Source organism: Pleurodeles waltl, chromosome 2_1 (genome assembly GCF_031143425.1).
Source record: "Pleurodeles waltl isolate 20211129_DDA chromosome 2_1, aPleWal1.hap1.20221129, whole genome shotgun sequence".
Classification (NCBI taxonomy): Eukaryota; Metazoa; Chordata; class Amphibia; order Caudata; family Salamandridae; genus Pleurodeles; species Pleurodeles waltl.
In genome coordinates, this window is record NC_090438.1 from 459,905,343 (window position 1) to 459,932,770 (window position 27,428).

A 27,428-nucleotide genomic window follows, 5' to 3' on the forward strand; every position below is an offset into this window, starting at 1 on the left:
GGGCAGAGAGTTCCAGGTCTTCGCTGCAAGGAAAGAGAAGGCTCTTCCTCTAGCGGTGGCTTTGCGGATGCGGGGTACGGCTGCCAGGGCCTGTCCGGCGGATCGTAGAGTGCGCGGAGGAGTGTAGAAGGAGACGCGGTTGTTGATGAGTTTGGGTCCGAGGTTGTGAAGGGCTTTGTGTGCGTGGGTGAGGAGTCGGAAGGTGATCCTCTTGTTGACGGGGAGCCAATGGAGTTTTTTCAGGTGTCCTGAGATGTGGTGGTGGCGAGGGGTGTCCAGGATGAGTCTTGCGGCAGCGTTCTGGATCAGTTGGAGTTTCCTCAGCAGCTTGGTGGTGATGCCCGCGTACAGGGTGTTCCCGTAGTCCAAGCGACTGGTGACGAGGGCGTGGGTGACGGTCTTCCTGGTGTCGGTGGGGATCCAGCGGAAGATCTTGCGGAGCATGCGTAGGGTGTTGAAGCATGCCGAGGTCACCGAGTTCACCTGTCTGGTCATGGTGAGGGATGAGTCCAGGATGAAGCCGAGGTTGCGCGCGTGGTCGGTGGGTTGGGGGGTGCTGCCTAGGGCGGGGGGCCACCAGGAGTCGTCCCATGCGGTGGGAGTGGGGCCGAGGATGAGGACCTCCGTCTTGTCGGCGTTCAGTTTCAGGCGGCTGTCTGTCATCCAGTTCGCCACTTCCTTCATTCCTTCATGTAATCTGGTCCTAGCTGAGGTGGGGTTGTTAGTGAGGGATAAGATGAGCTGGGTGTCGTCGGCGTATGATATTAGGTCGAGTCCGTGTTTGCGTGCGATGTTCGCCAGGGGGGTCATGTAGATGTTGAAGAGAGTGGGGCTGAGGGAGGATCCTTGAGGTACGCCGCAGATGATCTCCGTGGCTGTGGATCTGAAGGGGGGCAGGCGGACTCTCTGAGTCCTTCCGGAGAGGAAGGAGATGATCCATTCGAGGGACTTGCCTCTGATGCCGGCGTTGCTGAGGCGTCGTATCAGGGTGCGGTGGCAGACCGCGTCGAAGGCTGCGGAGAGGTCCAGGAGTATGAGGGCCACGGTCTCACCCTTGTCGGTCAGGGCTCTGATGTCGTCCGTGGCTGCGATGAGGGCGGTTTCGGTGCTGTGGTTGGTCCTGAAACCGAACTGTGTGGGGTCGAGGGAGTCGTTGGTTTCCATGGTGTTGGTGAGTTGAGTGTTGACAATTTTCTCAATCACTTTGGCGGGGAACGGCAGGAGAGAGATGGGCCGGAAGTTTTTGAGTTCGGTGGGGTCTGCTGTGGGTTTCTTTAAGAGGGCGTTGAGCTCTGCGTGTTTCCAGCTCTCCGGGAAGGTGGCGGTGGTGAGGGAGGTGTTGATGACATCTCGGAGGTGCGGTGCGATGATGTCGTCGGCTTTGTTGTAGATGTGGTGCGGGCAGGGGTCCGATGGGGATCCGGAGTGGATCGAGTTCATGACGCGGGTGGTCTCCTCGGTGGTGGTTGGGCTCCAGGTGAGGATGGTGGTGACGTCGGTAGCGGGTTCCGGGGGGGGGTTCGCGTCGGTGGTCGGGAAGCTGTTGTATATGTCGGTGATCTTGTGGTGGAAGAAGGTCGCGAGGGAGTGCAGAGGTCCTGTGATGGAGGGATGGAGTTGTTTTCTGCGTCCGGGTTGGAGAGCTCTTTGACGATGCCAAATAGTTCCTTGCTGTTGTGGGCGTTGTTGTCAAGTCTGTTCCGGTAGGCTGTTTTTCGTGCGGCGCAGAGGTGTTGGTGGTGTTGGCGGGTGGCGTCCTTGAGAGCTGACATGTTCTCTTCGTTCTGGTTGAGGCGCCACGTCTTCTCGCGGGCGCGGCATTCTTTCTTGGAGTCCTTGAGGTCGGGGGTGAACCAGGAGTTTTTCTTGTGGTTGTTGGTGCTGGCTTGAGTTTTCAGGGGGGCCAGGAGGTTGGCGCAATCGGAGATCCAGTTGGTGAGGTTGTTGGCGGCTTCGTTTGGGTCGGTGGTGCTGGTGGGTCGGTTCTGGGAGAGGGTTGATGCGAGCTGATCTGTGGAGATACGATTCCAGTGTCTTCTTGGTGGTTGCTGGGTGTGGTGGTGCACAGTGGTCTTCTTGAAGATGAAGTGGACGCAGCTGTGGTCCGACCAGGTGAGTTCGGTGGTGTGGCTGAAGGTGATGTGTTTGCTGGAGGAGAAGATGGGGTCGAGCGTGTGTCCGGCGTAGTGGGTGGGGGTGTTGACTAGCTGATTCAGTCCCAGGTTGGCGAGGTTGTCCAGTAAGGTGGTGGTGGTGTTGTCGGTGAGGTTCTCCAGGTGAAAGTTGAGGTCTCCTAGGAGGATGTAGTCGGTGGACGAGAGTGCGTGAGGGTTGACGAAGTCTGCGATGTCTTCGCTGAACTTGGTGCGGGGTCCTGGTGGTCTGTACATGAGGGTGCCTCTGAGGGTGGTCTTGGGGTCGCTGTGGATCGTGAAGTGGAGATGTTCGGCGTCGGGAGTGAGTTGTCGGTGTCGGTTGAGATGCGGATGGAGTTTTTGTGTGCGATGGCGATGCCTCCTCCGATGCGGTTGGTGCGGTCTTTCCGGATGATTTTGTAGCCGTCGGGGATGGCTATGGCGATGTCGGGTGCCGAGGAGGGATTCATCCAGGTCTCGGTGAGGAAGGCGATGTCCGGGTTCGTAGAGTTGATGAGGTTCCACAGTTCGATGGCGTGCCTGTGGACGGATCGGGTGTTGACCAGGATGCAGTGGAGATTGCTTCCGGGGGAGTCGTTCTTGACGGGAGCGGTGTTGGTCTGTAGGCAGGTGAAGTGACAGTTGCTGCAGGTGAAGGGTCCGTGGGTCCGTTTGGGGGTGGCGTGGTAGCAGCCCGGAGTGCGGCCGGGGTTGAGGTTGACGAGGGTGGCAGAGTCGTAGGTCAGGCGGGGGACGCGGGGGTCAGGGGTTCGGGCGCTGTGCGCGGTCCGGGCGCAGACGGGCTTGCCTTAGGTGCGCCTTCGGCGCGCCAGCGGCGCAGCCGCCATTTAAGGGGTAGCCGGGGAGGAGGGGTCAGCTGGGAGGCGGGAGGAGGGCGGGTAGGGGGAAAAAAGCGGCTGGAAAAAGGCTCCGAAGGCGAGGAGGCCTAGAAAAATGACAAAGTGCCGAAAAGGCGCAGAAAGCAGGAAAAACGAGGGGGAGACGGCGGGAGGGCAAGGGGGACGGCACTCAGAAGATGCAGGCACTCGGGGATACAGAAGGAAACCAGGGGAGCACGATCACACAGCACAGGCACTCGGGGATACAGAAGGAAAAAAAGGGGAGCGCGAACGCAGACAAACGGCAACACAGACACTCGGGGCACAGGCAGCGATGCAGGCAAAAGAGAAGGCAGAACAGGGGATCTGGATCTGGTGGCGCTGTGAGGACAGGGGAGCGACCTACCCTGGGGTCAAGGGTCGCTACCACTGCCTCGCAGCGGCCGCCATTTAAGGGGTAGCCGGGGAGGCGGGGTCAGCTGGGAGGCGGGAGGAGGGCGGGTAGGGGGAAAAAAGTGGCAAAAAAAGCGGCGGGAAAAAGGCTCCGAAGGCGAGGAGGCCTAGAAAAATGACAAAGTGCCGAAAAGGCGCAGAAAGCAGGAAAAACGAGGGGGAGACGGCGGGAGGGCAAGGGGGACGGCACTCAGAAGATGCAGGCACTCGGGATACAGAAGGAAACCAGGGGAGCGCGAACGCAGACAAACGGCAACACAGACACTCGGGGCACAGGCAGCGATGCAGGCAAAAGAGAAGGCAGAACAGGGGATCTGGATCTGGTGGCGCTGTAACATGGTTCGAAACGTCCAAGGCTCCCTTGAAGAGGGAGGTGTGGATACACTCAAAATGTGTGCTGCAGAAGCAATATACCATTGTCCAGCCCAATACTTAGTTTTATGAGAAAAGAGAAGTGTTTTATTTCTACTGCTAATAACATAAAGGAAAAATACAATTTTTATAAACAAGGGCAAATTCCCCCTGAGGGCTCTAGTGTTTTTTAGGTGAATTTGTCTTATGGCCCCCAGGCGGGTTACACTTAGCGAGTGCAGAGTTCCTCGCATGCGGTTGCACCACCAAAGTGACCGGAGGTTGTCTTCAGCTACTTATTGCAGGGTAGGTGTCTGATCCATTCTATCTGATTGACCATGACAGGTACTCCAATTGCTGCCTCGCTTCATCAGTGGGTGGCGTCAATCAGGTCACAGGTCTGTTGCTCCTGGTGACCCCCTCTGGCAAACTGGATTACCCTATCCATCTCTGTACAATGGCTCTGTCCCATTTGGCCCAGCGAAGAAATCAGCAGTGGTCCCTCCTGGCATATGGGGGTCACGGCTCACCCCTGCACAAGGGATACGCACCTCATAACATGGCAATCTTCTCACCACAGCCCTGCTAGCATATGGGATCGCAACTCATCACTGCACAAAGGCTATGGCCCTCAAAGCACATCAATCTTCTCATGGCGGCCCTTCCTGGCATACAGGGCCGTGGCTCCTCACTATGCATGGGGTCTGGCCCGATTGGTGCAGAGATGTACAAGACTCAATTCATGGCAACCCTTCTCTGGCATATAAGTAAAACCGACTTCGTCTTGCACACTGTGAATGATCTGAGCAGTGCAAGAGTCGTCTCCTCACACCTCCCAAAGGTAGTCCTCTTGACAGTGTTCGTCACTTGACTCCCTGGGTGACATCAGCCTTGAGCCCCAGTCCTGGTCACAAGCAGAAGTCTTGCAGAGCTTCCCCTTCTTACACAGCCTATCTAGCTGCTTGGCAAATTACCATGTTTGGTGGTCTCAAGCTCCTCTTCTTATAGTTCATTTCCAGATACCAGATGCCACTTAGAGTCTGAGTCATTGAAGTTTATTTTGGGGGTCTGCTTCTTTTGAAGTGCCCACTCATCTGCCCTCTCTTCTACTTGAAAGCAGTATGTCGCAGCAAGTATGACTCCAAAGCTGATAGCCCCACAGCACAATCCACAGGAGTGACTACAGTTTCCATCTGGATGTCAGCCACAGTGATGTGTATCAAAATAGTAGCCCAGGGCCCCAGGTCTGTCCTAAATGATTCTCCAATCAGCTCCATTACTTCTTGGGAGCAATCATTGAAGTGTACAGGGGAAGCATGGCTATCCCCTCCAAGTGTCTGCCTTACCCCAACTTACAGGAATGCAGTTACACACATCTGTCTGGGGATTCTTCTGTCTCCTTCTATGTTTCCCCAGACAGGCCTGGGTCTCCCCTGTTCACAGGCCCACATACACACTGTGCATGTATACACCCTACACACCATGCATAGTACTGAATCCGTTATGTGCTGTACTACTGATAGGCACCTGTTAGAAATGGGGTCTCTAGTTGACAGTGGTTTGCACCCTGTCCAAGTAGGGACCCTCACTCTAGTCAGGGCAAGGAAGCCACACAGCTAGGATAACCCTTGCTCATCCCTTTGGTATCTTGGCACAAGCAGTCAGGCTGATCTCAGAGGCAATATGTAAAGTATTTGTACACACACAGACCAAGTAACACAGTGAAAACACTACAAAAGGACTCCACAACAGTTTTAAAAAGAGACAATATTTATCTGAATAAAACAATACCAAAATGACAAACATCCAACATACACAAGCAAAGATACGATTTTTTGAAGGTTAAATGTCAATAAAAGTGCTTAAAGACACAATAGCTCCAACTGGGGCTATCATGATGTCGTTGACAGAGTCATTCCAAACAGTCAGGCACTAGTCGCAATGGAGTGCGGGCCGCTCACAGAGTCGCATGGACTCCAGGTACACAGTACCTTTGGTAAACGATGAAACAAAGATGTTGCATGGAGTCAAGGAGGTGAGGCGTTGATGGTGCGGCATTGGTTCCTTACTACTACTGGGGAGGTGAGACATTGGTTCCCTATGGTTGCAGGGGAGGTGATGTGGCATTGGTGGAGAGGCGTCAGTTCCTTACGATCTGGCAGGGTCAATGAATCGAGCAGGTCAAGATGCAAGGAGTTGACTTTGCGGTGTCACGGAGTCAGGTGTTCTGGGCGTCGGGGACACGGCACTCAGGTCTCACACTGCGGTGGGACTTCAGGGTGCTGCAGCCGCGTCAGGCCCGTGGCATGGGTGATGGTTGTTGCACTCAGTGGGAGGATGATTCCTGGTGCAGGCAGCGGTGCGGAGTCAGGCAGTGGTGCCGGTTCCAAAGTCGTTCTGAAATCGATGCACTTGGTTTCTTCTTGGTTACACCAGAACTGATTCCCAAGGACACAGGGACTGGATTTGGCACCACATGGAAAGTCAGGACTCTCATTCAGAAAGCCCAGGTGCTGGCAGATGAAGTCTTTGATGTCCCTGGGACTTCATAACAGGAGGCAAGCTCAGTTCAGGCCCTTGGAGAACCTTGGATAGCAGGATGTAGAAAGCAAAGTCTAGTCCGTTCACTCCCAGGACAGAAGCAGCAGGCCTGCACAGCAAAGGAAAAGGCAGAATGACAGTCCCTCCTACAGCATCCAGCTCTTCTTCCTTGCAGAATGTCCTCAGTCCAGAAGATCTTTGAAGATGTGGTCTCAGAGGGCATTACTTATACTCAATTCTGCCTTTTAAGTAGGCAAACTTCAAAGGAAAGTCTTTGTAGTGCACAAGACCCTGTCTTTCCTGCCAAGGCCCCAGACATACTCCATGGGATTGGAGACTGCTTTGTGTAAGGACAGGCATAGCCCTATTCAGGTGCAAGTGTTAGCTCTTCCCTCCACTCTAGCCCAGGAAGACCCATCAGAAAAATGCAGGGCACACCTCAGCTCTCTGTGTGTGACTGTCTAGAGTGAATTCACAACCAGCCCAACTGTCATCCTGACCAAGACGTGTATTCTGCAGCCAGGCTGAGGCACAGAATGGTTAAGCAAGAAAATTACCACTTTCTGAAAGCTGAATTTTCAAACTTACAATTTAAAAACCAACTTCACCAAAATATATATTTTTAAATTGTGAGTTCAGAGACTCCAAACTCTACATCTCTCTCTGCTCTCAAAGGGAAATTAGACTTGAAAGATATTTTAAGGCAATCCCCGTTTTAACCTATGGGAGAAATAGGCCTTGCAATAGTGAAAAACGCATTTAGCAGTATTTCACTATTAGGACATGTAAAACACTCCAGTACATGTCCTTCCTTTTAAATACACTACACCCTGCCCATGTGGTTGCCTTGGGCCTAACTTAGGGGTGACTTACATGGAGTAAAAGGGAAGTTTGGGGCCTGGCAAGTGGGTACACTTGATAGGTCGGACTGGCAGTTCCAAGCTACCCACACAGACACTGCAGTGGCAGGTCTGAGACATGTTTACAGGGCTACTCATGTGGGTGGCACAATCAGTGTTGTAGGCCCACTAGTAACATTTGATTTACACCCCCGGGGCACTTCTGGTGCACTTTACTGGGGACTTACTAGTAAATAAGATATGCCAATCATGGATAAACTAATTACCAGTCTGATTTAGACAGTGAACACTTGCACTTTAGCACTGGTCAGCAGTGATAAAGTGCCCAGAGTCCTAAAGTCCGCAAAATGAAAGTCAGCACAAGATCAAAACAGGAGGTCTGAAGACAAAAAGACAGGAGAAAAACGCACCAAGAGCTGCCATATGACATTTTGGACAATAGTTATTTAATAAATAAGTGATTACTTGCTGCTTTTCTTTTGTTACATTTATTCATTTTTCCCAATGATACCATATATTTTTAAAAATCAAGATTTGTAGTATGCAAACCTAGAGCACAGTGTGTGTGTTTGTGTGACAACTGTTTAATAAATATTGTTTGTAATCAATCAGTTGACACATTTTCTGCAAGCTTGATTTTTCCCAAATACATTTTTACTTTGAATCCCCAGTTCTTTTTTATGTTTAGCAGCGTGGTTAACTATATGAACTGTAAGGTTTGCTTTAGTGGCATCTCAGTTCATCTCTTAAGACAAGCCACTGTTTGAGTTTAAATCAAAGTAACACTGTAAGAAGCCAACATAGTGCTGCTTCTGGTTCTAAGGGGGCAATTGCATCCAGCACTGGTCTTTGGTAAACGTGTGCACCGCTATGTGGGCTCATACACCTCATATAAAAATGTCATTGGCCTGGAAAGAGAGAATGGTCCAGTTCACAGCTACAGCAACCAATGACTGTGATGTGAGCTGATCAACATGTGAATGACAGCAATCATTGGATGCGGGGATGACCTATTGACCCTCTTTCTGTGTAATGATTGGGTTGCGTCTGCCAGGCAGCTAAACCCAGATCCAATTGAAATATGCAATTTTATGCGTTTTCTGCATGAATAATGTTTTGGCATACAATCCATCATCTGCTGCATAATCTGCAGATACTAACAAAATAAATGACAACTCAAACAGATCAAAAGTTACAAAAAATTCAGCAATGCATGCTGTCATGTAGTAAAAGACCCTTTACAAAAATGATTGGTTGCCTTTCTGTTGCTTATTGCTGTATTATGGTGTCAAACTGGTACTAATAAGGTGAACTGTTTGTCTAGTGTTAAAATTTGTCAGATCACAAAATAATGAGGTAACACTATCACACAATGCTGCATAATTTGTCTTTTCTTGCAGAGTCGTATAGTTCATCTGTCACATAATGTAATTCTCCCTAGCTGCATAGTTCCAGTGGTCCTGGCTAAGCCTATCTATGCATGCAGGAGTCCCTCGTGGCTGGTCCAAAAGTAATTCCTGCTGCCCATGGACATTACAAACTTGGACTCTGCATGGGAGAAAATTGATCTTGTGTGTTGGACATGATTGGGCAGGCTGGTGTGGCTAAATCTGCATGAAGGATGATTAACAAAAGAGAATTGAGTTTCCTGGATAGAAGAAAATTGGACATGGTCTCCTTTTGAATGCCATGTCTAGGAGACATGTGCTCTAATATTAATGTGTGGCCTTGGGCAAGTTACTACATACTGTTTTGCTTCTGCTCCCATACGCAGTGCTTAATTTGAGCCCGAGGTTTCCGAAGCCAGGCACCATCCCTTAATTGCCCAGACCAGCACTTATGACAGCTACCACATGGTGGTGCTGTTTGCTAAATTTAAAGGTGAGTAGAACAACAGTTTTTTATAAATTGAATATACATTGAAAACAACTAATAGCTGCCACCCAAGCCATTCTTATAGTTTTGGGGGCCTTGAACAGTTTGAGTTGTCACACTTGTAGCAGTGTGATGGCTAGCAGTTGTGTAAGTACTGTTATTGGTAGTGGTAACAGCGTCAATGTGTTTTGAAAGCTGTGGTGGCCTCCTGACGTGGGACCGGACACTTATTTGTTTTAACAAATTAAGCACTACCTCCCAGCATTTGTGTATCTGATTCCCAGATGTCAGATTGTTCAAAATTCAGTAGCGAGACTGATTCTGAGAATTCCTTTTTGACAGTCATCCCATATCTGAAATGTTTGCACTGGTTGCTACTGTCTAAAGACACTAAATCAATGGGGGCAGATTTATAATTATTTTACGCAGTGCAGCAAAGCCACCTTGATGCGCTCCCATAAGGGAAAGGGCAGGAATGATATGGCATATGTTAGAAATGGGGTCTCTAGTTGGCAGTCGGTTTGAACCCTGTCCAAGTAGGGACCCTCACTCTAGTCAGGATATGGGAGATACCTGCTAAGATAACCCCTGCTCACCACCTGGTAGCTTGGCATGAGCAGTCAGGCTTATCTCAGAAGCAATGTGTAAAGCATTTGCACATAACCCACAGTAATAAATGAAAACACTACAAAAGGACACAGCACCAGTTTTAGAAAAATAGCCACTATTTATCTATATAAAACGAGACCAAATATGATAAAAATCCACCATACAGTAATGGGTATCTGAATTCTGCAAGATTTACTCAAAAATACAGTTCCTTGAAGTCAATAGCTCCACCTGGGGCTATCACGGTGTGGTGATCAACAAAACCAACAGTTCAGGCCAGCCGTGGCGTCGCAGGCAAGCTACGGTGTCGGGAAGACCTGCAAAGAGTACCTTGGATTTGCAAGGTGTAGTGATCCTCGCAGGGAGCTGGCGTCACGGTGTCAGTTCCAGAGTCGGTGCGTGGGTTCGTTAGGCCCTTGAAGTCACAGGCTTTGCAGATCAAACTCTGGGCTGATTAAATCAGGAGAGCTGGCTTGGATGGCATTGGGGCTGTGGTGCGATGCAGAATGATGTGACTTGCAGTGCCCACACATCACGGTGCAGGCAGCAGCTCGGTGACGGCGTCCAGTGGCGTAGGTGAAACCAGGGCTGTGTTGTGAAGCGGGGTGGTGGGACGTGCGGTGTCTCCAGGTCACGGTGCAGGCAATGTCATCGTCGTTGCTCAAGTGCTGTCATGACTAGGCCCACACCCGCAGTGTGGGAGGGGATGGTGCTTTGTGACCCTCATGAATGGTGTCCACAGGCCACGGTGCGGGCAGGATGCCAGGTGACGACACCGGAGTTGATGATGCAGGCATTGGTGGACCGGGGCTGCAGTGCAGGATGGGACGGTGCTTTGTTTACCTCATAAGCGGTGTCCATAGGCCACAGTGCAGGCAGCGGTGCCGGTGTAAGCAGTAGTGGCATCGTCAGGGATGCCCAGGCTGCAGTGTGAGCAGGTGATGCTGGAGTGCGGGGGCCACAGGTTGCGGTGCGAGCAGTGGCTCAGTGAAGCCGTCTGATGACGGCGGTGGGGAGACTAGTGTGAAGCGGGCAGTGCGGCTCCGAACGGAGGCGGCAGGTCATAGTGCAGGCCAGCGGTATCGTTGGCAGCGTTGCAGTGGTTTCTCCTCTTGAACAGCACAAAACACAGTTCCCAGTGCTGCAGGCCGAGGAAACTGAATTCTTTGGTGTCCCTGAGACTTCCAACAGGAGGCAAGCTCTACTCCAAGCCCTTGGAGAACTTTCTCAAGCAGGACACACAGCAAAGTTCACTCTTTTCAGGCTAATGCAGCAACTGCAGGCCACTCCAGCAAAGTACCACAGCAAAGGGACAGTACTCTTCCTTCAGTTATTCTCCTAGGCAGAGGTTCCTCTTGATTCCAGAAAGATTCTAGTAGTCTGGGGTTTTGGGTCTTCTTCTTATACCCCTTTCTGCCTTTGAAGTTGGCAAACTTCAAAGCAAAGTCTCAAGTGTTTGTGAGATCCTTTCCTGTCCTGTCCAGGCCAGGCACCAGACACACACCAGGGGTCAGAGACTGCATTGTGTGAGGGCAGGCACAGTCCTTTCAGGTGTGAGTGACCACTCCTCCCCTCCCTTCCAGCACAGATGGCTCACAAGGATATACAGGCTACACCCCAGTCCCCTTTGTGTCAGAGGAGAGGTGTGAACAACCCAACTGTCAAACTGACCCAGACAGGGAATCCACAAACAGGCAGTCATAGAGTGGATTAAGCAAGAAAATGCCTACTTTCTAAAAGTGGCATTTCCAAACTAACAATCTACAAACCAAATTCACTAAAAGATGTATTTTTTAATTGTGAGTTCAGAGACCCTAAACTCCATATTTCCATCTGCTCCCAAAGGAAATATGTGCTTTAAAGTTATTCAAAGGCAGCCCCCATGTTAACCTATGAGAAATATAGGCATTGTAGCAGTGAAAACCGAATTTGGCAGTATTTCACTATTAGGACATGTACAACACATAGGTACATGTCCTATCTTAAACCTACACTGCACCCTGCCCATGGGGCTACCTAGGGCCTACCTTATGGGTGCCTTACATGTATTAAAAGGCAAGGTTTAGGCCTGGCAAGTGGGTACACTTGGCAGCTTAAGCCTGCACACACAGACACTGTAGTGGCAGGTCTGAGCCATGGTTACAGGGCTAATAATGTGGGTGGCACAACCAGTGCTGCAGGCCCAGTAGTAGCATTTGATTTACAGGCCCTGGGCACCTCTAGGGCACTTTACTTGGGACTTACCAGTAAATCAAATATGCCAATCATGGATAAACCAATCAGCAGTACAATTTCTATAGGGAGCACTTGCACTTTAGCACTGATTTGCAGTGGTAAACTCCATAGAGACAATAAACCAGCAATAACAGACCTGAAAAAATAGGAGGAAGAAGGCAAAATGTTTGGGGATAACCCTGCAAAAAGGGCCATTTCCAACAGCGTATGTAGGAAAGTACCCTCTTTTGGCATAGTTACCCCCATTTTTTGCCTGTTGTCAGTGTGTTTTGACTGTGTTCACTGGGATCCTGCTAACCAGGACCCCAGTAATTGTGCTCTCTCCCTCTAAATGTGGTTGCTTCGGACTTTAGACATTTCACAATTGGCATACTGGTGCCCCCATATAAGTCCCTACTATATGGTACTTGGGTACCCAGGGCATTGGGACACCAGGGGTTGCCAATGGGTTGCAGCATGTATTGTGCCACTCATAGGAGCCAGTGCAAAATGTGTCAGCAGGCCTGCCTTTGCAGCCTGCATCAAAAGGTGCATGAACCCTCTCACAACAGGCCACTGCACCAGGTCACTGTAAGTCACCCCTATGGTAGGCCCTCCTAGCCCAGAAGGAAGGGTACAGGTACCTGTGTGTGAGAGCACCCCTGCATGAGCAGAGGTACCCCTACGGACTCCAGCTCCAATACACTGGACTTAGTAAGTGCAGGGAAGCTCTTTCACCTGTGTACTCATTTTACCTCTGTCTAGGTACATAATGATGAACCCAAACCTGGACATGTTTGGAATAAAACATGTCAGAGTACTGTTGCCAGCATTGGTTATATGATTCCATGCACTCTGGGGGCTCCTTAGAGGGACCTGTCAGTGCTGCTGCCACCCCTCAGACAGGTTTCTACCCTCCTGCTGCTTGACCAGCTCAGGCAGAGGAAGGCAAAAATATATATATATATTTTCTGTGGAAGAGGGAGATAACACCCTCTCCCTTGGAAATAGGTGTTAAATGGCTTGGGAGGGGTCGCCTCCCCAAGCCACCGGTATGCTTTGAAGGGCACATTTGGCACCCTCATTGCATAAGCAGGTTTGCACCAGTCCAGGGACCCCCCTGTCCCTGCTCTGGCACAAAACTGGACAATGGAAAGAGGAGTGACAACTCCGCTGTCCATCACCACCCCAGTGGTGGTGCCCAGAGCTCCTCCAGGTGGCCACTTGATTCTGCCATCTTGAATCCAAGGTCGGCAAAGGCCCTTTAGAGCATGTGAGTGGCCAGATCAGGCAGGTGACATCACAACCCTCCTGATAGGTGGTCACCCTGCTAGGTGACTAATCGCCCTTCCTGGGCTATTTAGCGTGTCCCTCTTGGGTGTGTCCTCAGATTCGACATTCAAGATTCCGGCAGGACTCCTCTGCATCGTTTACTTCATCTTCTGGCCAGTGGGACTGCAACTTGACCCTCCAGGAACTGACAATCTGCAACTTCAGTGACGACTCCTCTCTGCAACATTGTTTCTCCGGCTCCTTCCAGCAACAGCAACATTTCCCTGGCTGTGCATCCTCTGAGACCGACGAATTTTCAGCATGCACATGAAGTAAGAAGGTATCTCCCTTGGAGTGAAGGAGTCACTCACCTGCATCTGCAGGCACCAGCTGCAACGATGACCATCTGCGTGGCTCTTCTCTCCTCCGGAGCTGCATGGATCCTGCATCACAGGTGGTTGTCTAGAGTAGTCCCCTTGGTCCTCTCTACCAGCTGTCCAACTTGGGAGCTGGTAAGCCCTTGCCTTTCCTTGAAAGACAGTACCCTTGCGCACTGCGACTCTCGCAGCTACCAAGGCTTGTTTGTTCTTGCTCCAAGGGATCTTTAGATTCCGTGTAGCCCCATCCCTCAACACTCATTCTTGCAAAGCACAGACTCCTGCCTGCTGCTTCAGCAATGTGGGACTCCTCTTCAGGTGTGCTGAGTGGTGGTCACCCCGACTCCAGTGCCTGCTACCCGTGGGTTGCCTGTAAGGAATGCCTCCTCTCCTTGTGTCTCTCCCAGCTGCTGAGGTTCACCTCAGACTCCCCTTCTTGGGTCGAGTCCCCGCGACCTTGCTGGCCCTCTTCAGCCTTGCAAAACCTTCTTCTCCGACTCTTGCATGTGCCAAGGCTTGTCAGCGGCGTTCCAGCACCACTTACCAAGTGCATCATGACTGCCGACATTGGACATCACTTCTGGAACTCCTCTTCTGCTTCGGTGCTGCCCGGATGACCTTCTTCCTGTAGCTACAGAAGGATGACTAACAGCTCCTGCCACAACCGGACACTCCATCATGAACTGGACTTGGTCCCCTTTCTTTACAGGTCCTCTTCTGTCAGGATCCACCTTTTGGTTTCTTTTGGTCTTGTCTGCATTCTGCACAATCCTCTTCTAGAGTTCTCCTGTTGGTTTTGGAGAAAACCAGGTACTTACCTCTGGTCTCTTGGTTGCTGGGGATCACTCTGCTACTCATCTCTTGGTGTTCCTAGTTCCTACAGCTCCCTTCTACTGATTCTACTTCCTTGGGTGTGGGACTGCCTTTCATATTCCGTTTTTTTAGTATATGTTTTGGCCTTCCCCTAGGGCCCTCACTGTTTACTATTGCTTTTACCAATGCCTATTGCTTTCTATGCTATTTACTGTTTAATGTGTATATAATACTGTGTTTTCTTACCTCCAGTTGGGTTATTGCCTATATAGTATTTTAGTATTTGTGTTACTATAATAAATCACCTTTATTTTTGTAACAGTGTGTGGATCTATCATGTGTGTAAGTGCTGTGTGACTGTTGTGGTGTTGCATAAGCTTTGCATGTCTCCTAGATAAGTCTTGGGTGCTCATCCATAGCTACCTCTAGAGAGCCTGGCTTCTTAGACACTGCCTACACTTCCCTTATAGGGGATACCTGGACCTGGTATAAGGTGATAACACCATAGGTGCTCACCACACACCAAGCCAGCTTCCTGAAGCACCTTCCTACCTTTTCCTTGCACTGACACCCTTTTGGCTGCCCAGCACAAATGCAGGAATCCTGCACAAAAACAATGCTCAGAGGCATTTTCCTCTGTATAAGTGTGCTGTAGAATGCTATAATGTTAAAATGTTAGAAAGAGGAAACAAGGAGGAGAAATAAAGCTCTTTCTCCTCATTGCGCCTCCCTTGGGAAGGCATAACATTTTGACGCATGCCCGGGTTTACCAGTGCACCAAAGTCCATGGGTGGATGCATAGAAACACTCATGCTCCACCCATGGAGCAGGATTTGCACTGCCTTGTGTTACTTCAGATGTATCCAGCCATGCATAGCCACGGAAGATGGCCTTGTGTGACTTGATAAATCAGCCATAGGTTTTGCGTCACCTGTGAGTCCCATTGCGTGGCGCAAGGGTGAGTCAAAACCATGATAAATATGCCCCTTAGTCTTTGCCTATAAAGTTTTTTTTTAAAGGACCCGTCAATATAAGGAAACAACCTAAGCCTTCTCACCAAGTCAGATCTCTTAGATCTAACAACCTCATGTTGCCCCGGGTTCCAAAGTGTGCTAGGCCAGGAGGGTGGCAGTGCCTGCTCTTACCTCGCTTCTAAGCTCTGGAATGACCTTCCTTTAGCTGTGCAGAGGGCTCCTACTGTATCTATTTTTAAAAAATAACGAAAGACTTATCCGTTAGTATCTAGTTCGGGTGCCAAATGCTACTTATTGTGAAGATCGCCGGGCGCTTCTTGAAGCAGCTGTCAGCTATAAAAATCGCTTTATTATTATTATTTGGATAGCCTAGAATGATATTATATCAGTGCTAACACTGAAGCCAAAATCCGTGGCCTTATGTGTCTCTTGCCTGTTCCAGGGTAGGAATGTACTATTGTTTCTCTTTTCAAACAAAGGCACCGCCGTCCACGGAGCACAGAAATGTGTCGCGCATTGTCCCTACAGAACATCAACTCCAGTCTGTTGTCCGAAAAACGAAACTCAATATACAAAAACAGAACTCTGAGGCTCATTTTGATATCGTATGAAAACGAAAGATACTACGATATGGATATTATAAAACACTAAGGGAAATCTCAGTTTGTGACAGAGTATCAAGGACGGATGGAGTCAAGGACTAACCTCTGGAAAGTAGCACAGGTCTCCTGAACAGATTTGAATGTTCCCTTCGCTCTCCTCTCCCTTCCCTCCACGCCTCGTCAGTCATCCCTCAGCTCACGGTGCGTGTGCTCAGACTGCCACTACTATGAATGAATGCGTGTGCTCGGCTTCAGCGTGGAGTAGGTTTCCACAGACTGATGTGTCTGCACAGACGTGCTGCCGTGGAGCCTGCCTGTGGGGGCTGTTCCAGACAGTGCTCACCAGGCCCTGCTGCATGAACAGTATACGGCGCTGCCTTCCATAGGCAGACCTGCACCAGCTTCGAGCTGTCCTCTCCCTCAATCACCCCTTCCCCTCAGAGTCAGTCGAGCCACACACGGACCGTGCACAGAGACGGGGACGCCCCTCCCCCGCCACTCTCCCTTCCAGTGTGTTTACATGCATCTCCCAGCCAGAGGTCCGTGGCAGGTTAAGGCCCCTCGCAGCCCCCGCTCGAGCAGGGTGCTGATCCCGGAGGATGGAGTGATGCTGCGACTCCCGCGGATGTGATTGCATAGCAACACTGGAGGAGGAGGGGGAGGAGGACCGAGGGGCGGCACGCGGCGAGCACCGGTGTCACTTCTCTGCTGATTCACACTGCCTCCCGCCGTCACATCCCCGGCTACCTGGACCTCTGCTGACAGGATCACAGGTAGGCCCCAGGGGGAGGGCACGCCAGAGCATCATGTGGGTCCTCCTGTATCCCGAGTGCTGGAAACTTGCACGGGGAAGGGCGGGCAGCCCGGCGCGCACCAGGCTCCTGTTTATGTAATTCTCATAGTTGAATCAGCGCTGCGGGAGCCACGGACGCCGTTGTGTGCCTTGTCTGAATGATGTCTCAGCCCGGGGCCTCTGTTACACTGTTAATGCCAGTGACACGTTTTATTAGCAAAGGAGCGCCTCATTTGAGAGAAGGACAATGGCGGAGATGTTTGGCAGTAGAAGCAGAGTGGCAGGACTCCTCACAGGGAGATGCGATGTGGGATGAAATAAATCTGACAGAACAGAAACAGGTGTTGAATTTAACCCGACAGTGTTTGTTTAACTGTGTGCTTCTGGTCTGTGTTCGTAATAGTGTTTTCGTGTAACAATCAGTCCCGTTTGGACGAACCACATTAGTTGTAGGGTGTGATGAATGAAGAAACTTGACATTTTTTAAATCAATATGTCCCCTGATTGCAGATGTGAGCAGAGAGGCCCTATAGTGTATGGTTAGTTAGCTGAGGCGCCCTTTCGTTCCTCCTGTCCTGAGACTGGCAAGGTTAGGTTGCATTGCTGTTTTGAATGTGTATTTTTTTTTTCTTGACATTTTGGTATTTGCAAAGTATGGTGTATAGAATGTTCTTTAGGAGTGCAGACTAGGCACCCATCTTCCTCGACCGCAGCTCCCCGCCCCCAGTGTGGGTCAGCTACCTCAAGTACTCAGGAGGTCACACCCTGTCTAGTACGGGGCCGCCCGGGCATCGGGTTCCAACAGTGCGTGGGCTTTGATACCATCCTTGCCCCTGACCTGGGGAAGAACGAGTTATGGCTCAGTTCAGCTTGTCCCGCTTCCCTACAGACACAAAAATAACCCCCAGTAAAGTATGTACCGAGATAACATATCTCAACGCAACCTCTTACACTCCAAGAACTCATTAGTGAATTAGATAGCTAAAAAGTGGGCCATGTTAGCAAGCCAGGGCAGTTTTGAATGCGTAAAGACAGGTTTGTATTTGTGTTTTACAAGGTATGGAAGACTAGATGCATTTGAAATTGTTGCTGGCAATGTTTATTTTATTGTGAGGGAAAGCAACAGTAAAAATCGACCCAGCACACCATAAAAAAGGCCCACAACAGCCAAAAAAAACTACTCATGCACTGCCCTGGCATACCAGCCCTTCGGGCACTGCTCGAGTACATTCTCACACTAGAAACGTGCTTTCCTAGTCCTTGATTTCAATGGGATCTCCCTCCCACGCCCTCGGACTCACACTCCTTGGAGAATCAATATGCTGCAGACTACAAACCCCAAAGGTCAGGCAGAGGCTGACATCGCCCGATGTGATGGTGACTTCATGGGGTACCCCCTTGGCTAAGCCCTGCCTATCTGGGGATGTCTGTAGTACATACTTTGTCGTCGGTTGCCTCATTAACAGTGGTGAGGCGCAGGTTTACATTAAGTGCGGTGCCGTCTCCTCGTCGTTAGCTCGCGAAGTTCGAAGAAGGGTGGGGGGCCCATTCGCCCCCGGGTAGGTTTACAACAGCATTGATGTGAACTAACCCCAGTCTGCATTTCTTGGCCGTGGCTCGTTTGTCACCATGGCAGGGCAGCATGGGCCCCTCCCTGCTTTGGGGTCTCCTCCAGTGCTTAATTTGTGCTTGTTGTTTCCGGTGCTGAGCACCGGCACTTATTTTTGAGGGCCGGGGCTTATTCTTCTGCCTCAAGCATTTGCTGTGAGCAAAATACACAAATGGGACAGACGGAGGAAGAGAAAAACGAAAAAACGTCACACAAAGGGAGAGAGCAGACAGCTGCAAGAGTGAGCTGAAGGGGCAGGGAGTGGCTGTAAATGGATTGAGGAGGCCCTGATGGCTTCAGGATTAGTTGCCTCAGTATTCCGTGTTCCCACATTTAATTGCAGCAGCTGCTTGTTTCAGAGGAAAGCTCTGAGCACCAGCACGTTTTTATTTACAAATTAAGCCCTGGTCTCCCCTGACTCGCACACGCAGCAGGAGCCCGACCGAGCGCGCACTGTGGGACAGAGGAGCTGAACTCAGGCTCCTGTGCAGATCCCTGGCCCGTATTCACTGCCTCTCCTGCCTCTCACCGAGCCTCTCACAGCCGAGCTCTCCGGCCTCCAGTATTCCTCGCTCCTCTTTGGACCACTCTTTCCCAGTCAGTGTAACCTCCAGCCTCTCGTCCTCAATTTAGTTCTCTCTCAGACTGCCTCTCCGCTTTTAAGCTGCTCCTTTACCGTCCGCCAGCTGCCCTCCTGCTCCCTTTGTTTTCCCCTCCTCTGACTCCTGAACTTTGTCTGTCCCTACATTCCCTCAGTGTCTCTTCCCTCCTTACCACCCACACCTTCTCTCTCTTCATCTCCTTTAATGTCTGCCTCGTTTCCCTATTTCTCTCTGTTCCCTCTGCCACTCTCTTGGTCAGCCTTACTCTTTCTTTATCTCCCGAAGCCTCTCATATTCTCTAAATCCTTCTTTTTCTATCCGTTTACGACTTTGTCTTAGTTTCTCTCGCTCTCTGACTGACTCTCGGTAGTTGTCCTTTTCTTTCACTCATGAAGTCTCTCTCTGTGTTCACTCTTTAAGTCCCTCTCTCTCACAATTGCTCTTTTTCTTAATGTCCCCAAGTTTCCCCTCTCCCTCTCATCTCTCCTCGCGCCATTCTCTCCCTTTATTCCGTCTCTCTTTTGTTCTCTCTCTCTCGCTCTCTTTTTCTCTCTCTCCCTCTCTCTATATAAGTTCTAGTATCTTATTCTCTTTTTCTCTTCGTTCTTTCATTCTTCATTGCACACCCTCTCCCTTTGTCTTCCACCGCGTCCAAGACCTCTCTCCATATCTCGTGCTTCTGTCTCTCTTCGTGTTTTAATCTCTTTCTTGCTCTTGTCTCTCTTGCTTCTGTCTCTCTCCATGTTTCTGTCTCTCCTGCTTCTGTCTTTCTCCATGTTTGTCTCTCTCTTGCTTCCGTCTGTCTCTATATGTCTGTTTCTCTCTTCTGCCTCTCTCCAGGTTTCTGCCTCTTTTGCTCCTGTCTTTCTCTTGCACGCAGGCAATCTTTAAAGAAGGCACGTTGAAACCAGAGAAACTTGTACTCACTTTCTGCACCTGAAGCACACTCTCCCTTCTCATGTCTGACGGATCAGCTCGCGCGCCATTCCACTGTTCCCAATAAACTTTCACAAAGTCCTCATAGTTTGTATCCCCCAGGATCTGTCGTCTCCGGATGGAACCATCACTAAACATCTTTAGAGTTCAGTTGTTCCTGTGCAAGAGATGGCATACAGACCACGAATGTGTTCACCTTTTTCAGTCTCGTTTGGGTTGGCCCGGGTGTTTGTTAGTCAGTGTGTTCTGCTCTTACAGACACAAACCTAAGTGTACGAAACCTTTATTGTGTCAGTATTGTGTCCAACTACACAGGACACGTCTCTTTCCCAGTTCTCCCTCCCTCTACCACTCCTGTTATTTTTACTTTTTATGTTATTTTTCCTCTGCTCTTGTTCGTTTTCTAGCTGCCTGGTGGCATTCTTTGGTATATTCTATTTAATTCGCCTTTCATTTAATGCCAAGCCCTCTCTGTAGCATGCTCACTTGAGTGGTTTGGATTTCAGGGTCTCACTCCAGCTAACTGCCTTTACCACTACTCTGGGCTTGATGTTAGTGCAGTAAGGGCTCTTCCTTCTACATTTTCCTGTTAGGGGTGTGCTCTCGGTCACTAACAAGGAATCCCTTCTGCTTGTCAAATGAGTGCCTATCTGATTTCAGACGGTGCCAGCCCTGCAGGAGCAGGTTCAAGAGGCACCCGTTCCAGTGGCGGTGCCCTGGTGGATTCCAGTCGCAAGTCAGAACTGGTTGGTAGTAATGGTTGTTTATTTATATCTAATGTATTGTGTCGGTTTCAGTATAGGTAAGCAAGTCCGTGCCTCTTTTGTTTTTTTTTCTGGTAGTTGTCCATATTCTAGCTCATAACTAGGTTCTAATCCCCATATACCATACTATAATGCAGAAGAAACAATTTGATAATCATTCAACTGAGTTTCCATTGCATAACTGAAAGTGGTACCAAACAGAGAAAACAAGTGGACATAAACTAGGATGAGATAATTGTGTTAAAAACACATTTCTTGCAGATGAAGTTGAAAACTGGAACCACAGAACCAGCTCAACTTATTCTATCAAATCTTGAGCTCCTGAGGAAGGCTGTGGTAAAGTCCAACTTACCACTGTTTCTGTGTAAGGATTACATTCGAGATCCATTTTTTGGGGTACTTTTTATATTTTTTGGACCCTCAAATACTTTTCTTCAATTAGTCACTTGGTACTTGATCTTTCCAGAATCATGATGGATTCCCCAAATTGAGATGCCTTGTGCTTATGCAAAGCATTGCTAATATTTAGTTTTTTCCCGTAGGTAACCTGTGTTCTGCTTACTTTGTAAAGTGCACTGTCGTCCACTGTGCTTTAGATGCAAAAAAAATCAAAGTAAAAAGATAAATAAATAACATGCATTTTTTTCTCGTTGTCCACAACCGTGCTGGAGGGGTGAATGTTGGTTTAAATAGTGGTCACCATTACAAACAAGCATTTACAATGCATCGGGTCTCGCGTTTGCTCATGTTAGAGCTGATCGCGATGTAAACTCCTAACCCGACTTTTCACCTATCGGGCAAAAGTGCATTTATGTACATAACCCGAAAAAGTGAAATCAAGGATGTAAAGCGCTCGACTTCTGCCAAGCGAGATCGGGCTCGTAAATTAGGGAAAAAAAAGTCCAGGAGCCCGATGGAAAACAGCGAGCCTCGCATGTTTTCTGTACTTGGTCGCTGCGCTGGAGGAGGGCCAGCCACCGGAAAAGGCATGACATATGCTTCCCTTCGACTAATGAAAGCAAGCAGACTTTATTAGGGAAGCCCACCAACCAATAAAAAACACTGACGTGAAGTTGACAGGGCTCCGAGCCCTTTTCTAAATACAAAAGAGTCTTGCTGCGAAACGCATGCGCGAGCGCATGCAATGCAGGCTCGACCCTAAAAAATAATGCGCTTAGCCTGGTGGATTAGATAACTTCACCAGTGGAGTCACAAATTGACGAAAGAATGTTACAAACAGCTCAAAGACCACCAATGAATCAAATCAGAAAAGAGAAAGGTGAACAAAATGAAAATAGCAACAAAGGCTAAACACAATAAAAGGAAAGAAAATCTGCCAGCCATTGTGAAAAATTATTATAGAGAAATATACATGTAAATCATGTCCCTTGACATTTTCTCAAATTACTATGCAGAAAATGCTAAATGTCCCTAAAACACCACACAAACAAAAAAGGTAATTTGTTCTTGAAGCACGATCTATATTTTCTAGTACACCCCAAAAATGTTAAACTGATGAAGAGAGACCAGTCACGCCAACGGCGTTAGGCTGTACACTATTCAACCAATAGAAATAAAACTACACAAGAGGACAAGGAAAATGTACATTTGGAAGTGGAATATCGGCATAACAATGAGCATCTTTGAGAATGATCAGTGGAAATTCATAAGGATACATGAACCAAATCCAGCAAACCTTAGTCCAAAACACCCCTCAACTCTCTTGCCAGATCTTCCTATTGTGATCAACTAACAAACCATGTATGCTTTCGGCAGCTCACCAAGATAGCAAAGTTGACTGTAACAGCCTGGGCTGAGATGGCTGAGCCCGTCTTCTACAGAAGTCTGCATCAGGCTCAATCGCAGTCCTTCCACTTTCAATCACAGTCCTTCCACTTTAGGAAAGAAAGTATTTTTGCACTAGAAAGCAGCTATCATGTTGGTCACTTAATTGCATTTTAAAGTTCTTACGGGAACTTTATGAATCAATTTGCAGCCCATTAAGACCATTTTTTATACAACAAAATGGATGGATATGTTTGTGTGTGGATTTGGAGGTGTTTGTCCAATCTGTGTTGAAATAAAGTTGCAGATCTTTGCTGCATAGCAATAGAATTCCTGTCTTCTAGCCCTTTCCTTCTTGGAAACATATGTTTCAATCTTGGCAATTTACTGGGAACGTGTGTTGCATTGATCAAATCATTGATGCTGACTGCTGGAAAAAGGGGTGTTTGGTGATGAAAGCCTTGACTATGATGCAGAATGATCTTGAAAGTGCTTTGGTTTTCAGGGGAGCCAAAGTAGTTCTTGCCATGTGGATATGATTTGGTTGAATTTTCTCAGTTTGCTTGATGAGTCTTGCTGCTATGAGGAGTGCAGTATTTTGTAGTGTGAGTGGATGTCTGTAATGCTGGTGAGGTGAATGTTATTGCTATGGGGGGGTGATGGACAAGGTCATGGTTGGTAGTTAAGACTCCATACTTCTGGAAAGAATACTTTGAGAGTTTTTGCTAAATTCTCCTTGTTTTAGTGCTGTTGTAGTGAAATTTGAGAGTTTTTAAGAGACCTTTGACAAGTTGGGAGGTGAATTCACTAAGGTTCACAATAGTGAGCCAATTCTGTTCTTAAGCAAGCTTGTTGTGAATGTCAAACTCTGTTTCCTTGGGGTGAGGTTCATGTAGGCCTCTAACATCCAGGCTAGGATGGTGGAGACAGAATTATTTAGGTGGTTTTGTTGCTATCAGATGCATTATTATGCTGGAGTTGTGTCTCATCTGCACGCTGGTAAATCTTAATGTCCTTTCCTGCATGGAATAAGGTGAGTTGTTGTACAGGGATAGAACACTGGTGGTGGTAGGATGGAGCTTTTGGATGTGCTGTGGGTCACTGAAATGCTTTCTGATCCAGAGGATCTCTATTACAGAAAGTGTTCCAGGAGCACAACACATTTGTGCCCACTTACTGTGCTCGGGGGCACATTGGTATTACAGAAGGGGCTACATATGCTTATGCAGCCACTTCTGTAATGTAAATAGTGCTGGCACTATACTTGCATTCCCTCATTTGCGTGGGGTTGTGGCCTCAGGCAAATGAGGGGAACACTTTGTCCCTACACCTCACTGTATTATGAATGCAGGTGCAGAGGCCAGAGGAAGTCAAAAGCCTCACAATGTGTGCCACAAAGAGGTGGTGCACAGTCAGTGTATCCCCTGAGGTCGCCCTCTGAAATGAAGGTAGGGGGTCCCATTAACCCCCCCCCACACAGATGTCCCCCTGTAGGTGGGTGCAGTCATTAACTGGGGATCTCCTTCACCCCTTGTAAAGAAGGATGCATGATGCCTGCTTTGTTAAAGATGGAGCAGCCGCTTGAAACTGCCGCTCCACCTTTCACTTATGTGCTGCCCCTACGGCAGCTGAGAGTTTGCATTGACCCTGTGGGGGCAACACATCTGCAGTAGGGCACATTGTCCCTGTTTGTGCCCAGTGCACCAAGTTAAAGGAGTGGCCTGGAGCAAACATGGACTGTGCGCCCTTTACATAATACAGGGTAAGGAGCTCATTTTGATATCCTGCTATCGCTTGATCAGACCCACTTAAGAGCAGCGCCATCAAAGCTCTTCAGTGAAGTCAGGGTTTTGAGCAGCACTAGATGATCAAGTGTATCAAAGGCTACACTTAGAGGAGAGTACGTTCTCTGTGCTACACTGTGTCCTTAACTCTCACTGGGAGCCTTATTTAAGGACTTTGGTCTTATTTTATGTATGTAGTTGTTTGTGATTCACTTTTCGATGATGTAGCTGAGGAAGTGAAGATGAATGATCGAGCATTAGTTCAAGTGTTTGTCAGGTGTAGGTTTGCTTTTCTTCAATAGAGGAAGGATTTGTACGGTGCTGGGTGCGTCAGGAATGATGCCCTGAGCGTGGGAGAGATTGGCAATACTTAGCATTGATTTGAGTGCTTCATTGTGATGGATTTCACTATTTGGGGTGGGTTGATGTCTTCAGTGGATATGGCCCTGAAGGAGTTCAGTGGGTAGTTAGATGCTCAATTGTGGTGGTTGTCGGGAGGGCATGAAAGTTCATTAGAGTGTGTTGCGGCGACCTTGATGAGTTTCTTAATCTCTGTTTTTTTCCACCTTGATGGCAAAGATCAGACACATAAAATGGTGCTTCCTATATTTTAAAATTTGGCAGCAAAAATGGCCCTTCTGTCAGTGTTTAAATAGACAGACCGGGTAGGATGACCAGATTTTGAGAAGCAAAAAACGGGACAGGTCAGACATAAAAGAAGGACTAAAGACATTACTCTCACTTTTATATCTGTCCTGTGCATTTTTTTTTTTTTTTGCGTAGCTTTGTGAATATGTGCCTATACCTACGTTTGTGTCATATATATATATATATATATATATATATATATACACATACATACATACACACACACACAAAACACACACATGCACACATTTACAAGACTCTATATATAAAATTAGCTATGGCTAGACCTCCCACCCTGCACCCCCAACCCGCCCCACCCACCTCTCTCTGCTCCCCACTCCGTCTCTTTGCTGGGAGCAGACAGGGGACTGTATTGCCTGACAGTAACAGATAAATTACTTTAACTATTTCATACTTTACCTGTGCTTTCCTACATGATCTGACCTTTGTCCCAATAACCAGGACATTCATTTAATTATCTGACCTTTGTCCCATAAACCGGGACATTTGTTTAAAATTAAGAGAAGCGTCGGGACACCGGGACAGTCCTCTAAAAACCGGGACTGTTCGGGGAAATCCGGGACGTCTGGTCACCCTGAGACCGGAGCATATTGCAACGGCAACAGGGACTAAGGTTAGGTTCTGTTTTCTCACTGCATGCTGCTTCGTTGTACCTGGACGTGTTTGCATGGTAGTGCATGAAACCGAAGAATTCCTCTTACCGCTGAACCTACCGAATTATGTCCCCCCTACTTGTCTGTGTTGAGATCTCAGTCGGGGAAGCAGTGTAATATCGGAATACAAAGGGTATAATTGAAAGTGTTGCTTCAAGGCACTGATTATGTTATGTTGTTGTCCTCGAACATCTGTCTTGTACCCGGAAAATAACAGCTTTGGATTGCAAGCATCGTCTTGTGAACGAACCCCAATGCAACGTTTGTATTATTCGACTTCATTTTTTTCTTAAAAGGGAATGTGCTTCATGCTTCCTTTTTCTAGTGGCGATCTATTTTGTAAAGAGTAAGGTATGCACATATATACATTTTGCCTGAACTCTCTTATTCCCATCGACGTCCTGTCAATCACGGGCGTTTACGTCGGCCTCGAGCCGTCGCAGTCTATGATTTCTCTTGTCCATGTTCCTGTTTCACAATTTGCTTTAGCATCGTACATCGCTTCTCTGACCGCCGATTTTCTAACGGATTTATTTTCCCATTTCATGAGGGTGATGTGCAATTCAGTGTCCGGTTTACAGGTCGGTGTATTTTCGGTTTGCTGTTTTATGGCTGCATGTCCTTTCTTGTTTGATTCACATAAAGTCAGCTAATCCAGGCGTACGTAGGCTCACGCTGACATTGTGTAGATGTACTAATATTATTGTGAATTACCCAAATGACAGGTGTAATCCAGAAAAAAAAATACGACTTTCGCAGTCTCCCAGGTGTAAAATCGACAACCTCAGCCCTCAGACTGTCGGCATGAGCAATGTTTTCACTGTAGAGACCATTCTTTCACTGCATTTCTGAAAACATTGGAGTGTTTAGGGCTTTTCCATTCACATTTCACTTTGTACATGTATCTGAAGACGGTTTAACTGTACAATACATATGAGAAATCATGACAGTGTTTACAAATATCCACGAAGTCACACCTAATTTTACTTTATCTGACCCACACCTACGTCTGTTGAAAAGTCAGCCAGACGGCACAAATTTGCATTCTGTCATTTGCAACCTCTGACACTGTTTTCACATATAAATTTCACTGTTGTGGGCAAGTAGTTTTAATTAGCGTGATAGATTTGTCATAGTCATTTCTTAGGCTCGAGCCTGCGAGTGCATGCAAAGCACATGCATCTCGCTTATGAGACACTGTTGTGTACAGTAAAGGGCTCGGAGCCCGCCTGCCGCTTACCATCTGTTGGCTTGCGTGACACTCTTTTTTTACAGCCTCGTAATTCATCACTGCAGGCCAAGCATCATTCCTGTGTAGAGCAGGGACCAATCACTGATTGCTTCAACTTAATCAATGCCTGTCCACTGCTCCCTACTTAACTGAGGTACTATTTTTTTAATACTTCTAGTGTCCTTCAAACAGAATACTTGCGAATGGCAAAAATGTTCTTAGCAGAACAAACAAAATTGCAAAGTTTTATTTTTTATAGTTAATTTTCTTTTATTTTGCCAAGTCATCTTTTCCCACTTTGCACTCATGTTTTCTTTTGCTTTTGCTCGTGGGTGCTGTTCTCAAAAGATGCTGATTATCTTGTTCTAACTATTGAAATGCAACGTTGTGTCTTTATTATGTATAATTTCTGAAATTATGCTTTAACACATAATTATGCAGTACACCCCAATCCACCCCACTCCAATCCGCCCCACCACAATCCACCCCTCCTCATGCCACAGCAATCCACCCCACCCCACTGCACTCCAATCCAAATCACTCACCCTAATCCAATCTACTCCAATCCACCTCACTTCAATCCTTCCAACCCACCCCAATCTAATCTGCCCCACTCCAGTTCACCTGCTCCAATTCAAAATAATCTGCTTTACTCTAAAACATGGGTACTCGCAAACATTTTCTCAG